At 42.9% G+C, this 7098-nt stretch overlaps 1 pseudogene; it reads right to left on the bottom strand.

Moving 5' to 3' along the window:
* Nucleotides 1-1625: 1625 nt before the first annotated feature.
* The window catches only part of LOC129532228 (uncharacterized), a 75932-nt pseudogene continuing 70459 nt past the window's right edge, over nucleotides 1626-7098 (bottom strand).

The raw sequence follows: 7098 nt of genomic DNA, 5'->3' as shown, positions 1-7098 counted from the left end.
AATTTGCTAACTGTGTTCATTTTTGTCCTTCTAGATCTACTCCAGTCTTAGTGACTTTTACTTTTTAAAAATAAAATGAAAAACAACATACATAAGGAAAAATAACCAAATTATAATCTTACAGTAGATGATTTTTGAGAAGCATGTCTGTTCTCGCACCATCGTATAAGGAAATAAACCAAGGAACTAAATTTTGCCAAATACCTTCAGAATCTTAGTCATAGCATCATCCAAATTTCCATCTTGCTAGCCCATGTGCTCTATCGCTTGCTTACTCTCTGTGTGTCTCTCTCTCATTAGCTCACACACTCTCTCACTCTCTCTTTCTACTCCCCTTTTTTTCTCTCCCTCTCTCTTTCATGGCTTGCTCATACTAATGAAGGAAGTTATCATGGCAGAAAGCTCACACGGCTAGCAATTGAGGATGACCTTTAGTAGACAGCCATAAAGGAACTGAGGACCTTAGTCTAAAAACTTAATGATAAAATGAATCCTGCCAATGACCATGAGACTGAGTTTGGGGAGTGGATTCTTCCCCAGAAAAGCCTTGAGATGTCTAAAGCCCAGGAGGCACTTTGATTGCAGCCTGTGAGAAACCACAAAGAAGACACAGCTAAACCTTACCTAAAAGATTCTTGTGAACTTTAGAAAATATGAGACAATCAGTGCTGTTTCAAGTCACTACATTTGGGAGCATATTTCTTATGCAATAGCAGATACTAACACAGAAATGTTACCTGACTTGGAACATCACAGATTGTTATTGTCTGCTTTTTGTCTTTAAATAAGCTGAAATATACACCATGTTTTGTTTTTTGTTTGACTTCTTAACTCAATATTATGTGTTGAAATTCATGCAAACTTTTGGGTTCTGTAATAATATGTCACTACGGATAACTAGGAGTGGAATTATAAAATATATAGTATGCATTTTTCACTTTATAGTAGATAATATCAAATACATTTTTAATATAATTGTCACAATTTATACTCTCACCAGCAATGTGTAAGAATTTCCAATGCTGCACACTCTCATCATCACCTGGATATGTCAGCCTTTTGAATTGTAGTCATCTTAGTGGGTACATGTAGATTTTATTCACAGTCTAATTTGCTTTTCCTTGAGAATGAGAGATCATTAGGGAAGTTGAGCCCCTGTTCATGTCCACTGTTTATTAGGGTATCTTCTTTGGGATGAGACTGTTTAAGACTTTTCTTCTATTTCCAGTGAATTGTCCTTTTTTTTTTATTTGAAGACATTTTTACATATTCCATTCATGTGTATATACATATTTAATTTTTTTAATCTTTAGTCTTTTTTTAATCTTTGCCTTTCAGTCTCTTCATTGTATCTTTGGATAAATAGCAGTTCTCAATTTTAACATAGTTAAATGTATTGATTTTTTATTTACACTTAATAGTTTTGTATCACATTTCCCAACTGGGAAAACATGAAAATAATGTCTTTGATTTTTTTCTAAAAGTTTGATTGTTTTGTCTTCCACAACTATATCTATAATCCATCTGGAATTGATTGGTTTTTAATGTCAGGAGGGTAGGAACCAAGTTTAATTACTTTTTAACATGTGTATAGTAAAGCCCTAATGATGGCAGCCATGGCCCATCTAGAGTGGCTGCTGCCATGACACTGGCTGCACCGGGGAGGTGTGGCCAGGGCTGCATGCTCCACAGAGCCGATGGGAGCAAGAAACAGGTGGAAGGCCTGCCCGCTTCTGAGTTGGCTGGGCAGGAGCCTCAGGCTCTGTGGGCACAGCTGCATGTGCCCAGCAATGGCTCCAAGCCTGGACATCCCTGTGCTCTTGGGAACCAGGAGCAGGCATGAGCTCCAGGCACAGCTGCAGCCACCCAAGCATCTCTGCACTCCTGGGGGCCCAGCAAGGCCCCCTTGCCCCTGCAGGGTTGGAAATGCCTGCTCCTGCTGCCTGGCCTCTCCCTGCTCCTGTGCCTGATCTGATCTGGAGCAAAATTGAGGCAAAGTTCCCTCCCTCTGGAACTAAGATCTCTAGGAAGGCAGAACATAATGTTGTGGGAATAGGAAGTAAAAATTTTGCTAGTGGATCACTAGAGGTGATGGTGAGCGGTGCCACTTCCATTTCCACGACTTGATTCCTGGACCCATGAATCATGGCTATGGGAGACACAGTACCATATATTGAGTGCTGATTCAGAGCGTAGATGGCCTTCAGAAGAACTTTGCCCCAGCCCTGCAAAGTATTGTTACCTAGATGGCATTGTAACTGTGACTTCAAAAGGCCATTCTACCATTTTATCAATCCAGCTGCTTCAGAATGATGGGAAACATGGTAAGACCAGTGAATTCCATGAGCATGAGCCCACTGCCACACTGCTTTAGCTGTAATGTCAGTGCATTAGTCAGAGACAATGCTGTGTGGAATACCATGACGATGAATAAGGCATTCTGTGAGTCCACAGATGGTAGCCTTGGCAGAAGTATTGCATGCAGGATAGGCAAACCCATATTCAGAGTGTTGTGGGAAGTCAGGGACCCTGAATGGAGGGACCGGCTGGAGCTGCTGCAGAGGAACATAAATTGTGAAGATTTCATTTCATTTTAATATGGACATATATCAGTTCCCAAAATTAATACTTTTATAATTTCTTACGCCTGTCTTTACTTCAATCTCTGAATATAAATTGTGAAGATTTCATTTTAATATGGACATTTATCAGTTCCCAAAATTAATACTTTCATAACTTCTTATGCCTGTCTTACTTTAATCTCTTAATCCTGTTATCTTCATAAGCTGAGGATGTACATCACCTCAGGACCACTATTAACTGTACAAATTGATTGTAAAACATTCGTGTTTGAACAATATGAAATCAGTGCACCTTGAAAAAGAACAGAATAACAGCGATTTTAGGGAACAAGGGAAGACAACCATAAGGTCTGACTGCCTGCAGGGTCGGGCAGAATACAGCCATATTTTCTTCTTGCAAAGAGCCTATAAATGGACGTGCAAGTAGGAGAGATATCGCTAAATTCTTTTCCTAGCAAGGAATATTACTATTAAGACCCTAGGAAAATAATTGCATTCCTTGGGGGAGGTCTATAAACAGCCACTCTGGGACTGCCTGTCTTATGCGGTTGAGATAAGGACTGAAATATGCCCTGGTCTCCTGCATTACCCTCAGACTTACTAAGGTGGGGAAAAACCCCACCCTGGTGAATCTGAGGTCAGACCAGTTCTCTGCTCTCGAACCCTGTTTTCTGTTGTTTATCAAGACAATACGTGCACTGCTGAAGATAGACCCTTATCAGGAGTTTCTGATTTCCCCCTGGTCCTGTTTCCTCAAAAGCATGTGATCTTTGTTCTCCTTTTTGCCCTTTGAAACACGTGATCTTTGTGACCTACTCCCTGTTCATACACCCCCTCCCCTTTTGAAGTCCTTAATAAAAACCTGCTGGTTTTGTGGCTCAGGTGGGCATCACAGTCCTACCGATACGTGATGTCACCCCAGGAGGCCCAGCTGTAAAATTCCTCTCTTTGTATTCTTTCTCTTTATTTCTCAGCCAGCTGACACTTATGGAAAATAGAAAGAACCTATGTTGAAATATTGGGGGTGGGTTCCCCTGATACCACAGTAAGTGTCTATTCCAGTGAGGACCAATCTCTACCCTTTCCATGATAGAAGAGGTCCAACAGCAGTGGCTGTAGCCAGATTAGCCTTGGTGAGTGGAAGTCCATGTTGCTGAGCCCATGCGTAACCTCCATCCCTGCCACTATGGCCACTTTGTTCATGGGCCCATTGGATGATGACAGGGGTGGCTGGGGAAAGAGGCTGAGTGGTGTCCATAGAACGAATCATCCTATCCACTTGGCTATTAAAATCCTCCTCTGCTGAGGTCACCTGTTGGTGAGCACTCACATGGAATACAAATATCTTCACAATTTCTGACCACTCAGAGGGGTCCATCCATATACCTCTTCCCCATATTTCTTTGTCATCAATTTTCTAATCATGCTTCTTCCATGTCACTGATTATCCAGCCAAACCATTGGCTACACCCCATGAATCAGTATACAATCGCACATCTGGCCATTTCTCCTTCCATGCTAAGTGCACAACCAGGTGCACTGCTCGAAGTTCTGCCCACTGGGAAGATTTCCCTTCACCAGTGTCCTTTAGGGATGTCCTAGAAAGAGGATGTAGTGCTGTAGCTGTCCACTTTTGGGTGGTGCCTGCATATCATGCAGAACCATCTGTGAACCAGGCCCTAGGCTTCTCTTCCTCTGTCAACTGATCATAGGGAACTCCCCATGAAGTCATCGGTGCAGGCTGGGGGAGAGCAGGCAGGATGGTAGGAGTGGAGACCATGGGCATTTGAGCCACTTCCTCATGTAACTTACCTGTGGCTTCAGGACCTGCTCAAGACTGATCACGAATATATCACTTCCATTTGATGGTGGAATGCTGCTGTGCACAACACAATTTGTGGCCAGATAGGTCAGAAAGCACCCAGTTCATAATAGGCAGTTCGGGTTGCATGGTGACTTGATGACCCATAGTCAAAGGTTCATTTTCCACCAAAGTCCAGTAACAGGCAAAGAGTTGTCTCTCAAAAGGAGAGTCATTATCTGCAGAAGATGGCAGGGCCTTGCTCCAAAATCCTAGAGGTCTCTGCTGTGATTCACATATGAGGGCCTGCCAAAGGCTCCAATCAGCATCCCTATCTGCCACTAACACTTCAAGTACCATTGGATCTGCTGGGTCCTATGGCCCAAGTGACAGAGCAGCTTGCACAGCAGCCTAGATCTGTTGCAGAGTCTTCTCCTGTTCTGGACCCCACAAAAAACTGTCAGCCTTTTGAGTCATTCAATAAATGGGCTGGAGTAACACACCCAAATGAGAAATGTGTTGCCTCCAAAATCCAAATAGGCACACTAGTAATTGTGCCTCTTTCTTGGTTGTAGGAAGAGTCAAATGCAGCAACTTATCCTTCATCTTAGAAGGAATATCTCAACAGGCCCCACACCACTGGACCTGTAGAAATTTTACTGAGGTACAAGGTCCACGAATTTTAATCAGATTTAGTTCCTGTCCTCTGGCATGAAATGTCTCACCAATAAGTGTTTGCTACTTCTTGCTCACTGGATCCAATCAGCATAACATCATCAATGTAAAGGACCAGTGTGATATCTTGTGGAAGTGAAAATCAATCAAGGTCTCTTCAAACAAGATTCTGACACAAAGCTGAGAGTTGATATACCCCTGAGGTAGGATAGTGAAAGTATATTGTTGGCCTTGCCAGCTGAAGGCAAATTGCTTCTGGTGGGCCTTATGGACAGGAATGGAGAAAAAGGCATTTGCCAAATCAATGGCTGCATGCCAGGTACCAGAAGATGTGTTAATTTTCTCAAGCAATAAAACCACATCTGGTACAGCAGCTGCAACTGGAGTCACCACTTGGTTAAGCTTACAATCATCCAGTGTCATTCTCCAAGATCCATCTGTCTTCTGCACAGGCCAAATAGGAGAGTTGAATGGGGATGTGTTGGGAATCACCACCCCTGTGTCTTTCAAGTCTTTTATGGTGGCATTAATATCTGTAATCCCTCCGGGGATGTAATATTGTTTTTGATTTACTATTTTTCTAGGTAGAGGCAGCTCTAATGGCTTCCATTTGGCCTTTCCCACCATAATAGCCCTCCCCCTATCAGTCAGGGAGCCAAAGTGGGAGTTCTGCCACCTGCTAAGTCTGTCTTTGCCAATTATGCATTCTGGCACTGGGGAAATGACCACAGGATGAGTCCGCAGACCCAATGGACCCACTGTAAGTCAGACCTGAGCTAAAACTTCATTAATTACATGACCTTCATAAACCCCTACTTTAACTGGAGGACCACAGTGACATTTTGGGACCCTTGGAATCAATATCAGCTCAGAGCCAGTGTCCAGTAGTCCCCAAAATGTCTGACCATTTTCCTTATCTCAATGCACACTTAACCTGGTAAAAGGCTGGAGGTCTCCTGGGAGAAGGATGAAAGATTGATTCACTGCATAAATTGTCAGTAGTGTAATGGGGTCCTTCCTCAAGGGGACCCAGCTTCCCCTTTATTCAAGGAATTCTGGGTCTGTAAACTGGCTTAAGTCTGGAAATTGATCGATGGGCCATGCTTCTCTGTTTTTATACTTCAAATTAGTCTTTATAATTTGATGAGAAGTTTTCCGCTTATATAAATTAAGTAGGAATGCAGTAGGCTCCCTATTAATTTCACATCTAGGAACACTGTGATTAGTCAATGCCAGAGCTCTACATAAGTCAGACTATTCTGATTGCCACTTTGTCTCTTGTGTCCATTATGGTAGCTACACCCATATGGTAGCTCAGCCTTTGACGGTTGAGTCCTGCCACTTGGCCCCTGCCACCTCAGGATCCAATTATTCCCATTGTATTTAAATTTTGTAGTTGAGTGACTGAAGTTCCCACTGTTAGATCTGACAGACAGAGAAGAGCAATTATGAGGCTCTACAAAGATGCAGGTGCTGCCCTCACAAATCTTGCAAGGCATTGATCAAGAGTGTATCTTCTGAACCCTCCCAGCTGGGTTGAGTAGGTCTAAAGTGACTAATCCCCTCCACCATCCCAATCTCCCTAAGCCTTTGGAGCCCTTCCCCTACGTTAAATCAAGGGAGATGAGGCATTTCCAGCTCACTGACAGTGGGCCATCTTTTAATCTATATCTCAGCTAACCAAGCAAATTAACTATTAGGACCTTTTTTAACTCCCCAAGCTGCAACATTAAATGCAGAGTCTTGACTTAGTGGGCACAAATCAATATATTCAGCCTGATCCAACTCTATGTTCCTTCCACCATTATCCCATACCCTTAATAACAATTCCTATGGCTGTTCTCCAGATTTTTGTTTATATAAATTAGAAAACTCAAGCAGTTCTTTTCGAGTGTAGCACACCTCCTCATGGGTCACAATCTCAACTTCACGTGTAGGGGCCTGCCAGGACTTTAACCTAGTTATAGGTCTGGAAGCAAACAGGTGTGTTGGGAGAGGCTCCTGAGGAGAATCAACATTATCTTGCCTGGCAACTGCCTC

Source organism: Gorilla gorilla, chromosome 1, assembly GCF_029281585.2.
Source record: "Gorilla gorilla gorilla isolate KB3781 chromosome 1, NHGRI_mGorGor1-v2.1_pri, whole genome shotgun sequence".
Classification (NCBI taxonomy): domain Eukaryota; kingdom Metazoa; phylum Chordata; class Mammalia; order Primates; family Hominidae; genus Gorilla; species Gorilla gorilla.
This window is presented reverse-complemented; position numbering and strand designations above follow the sequence as displayed.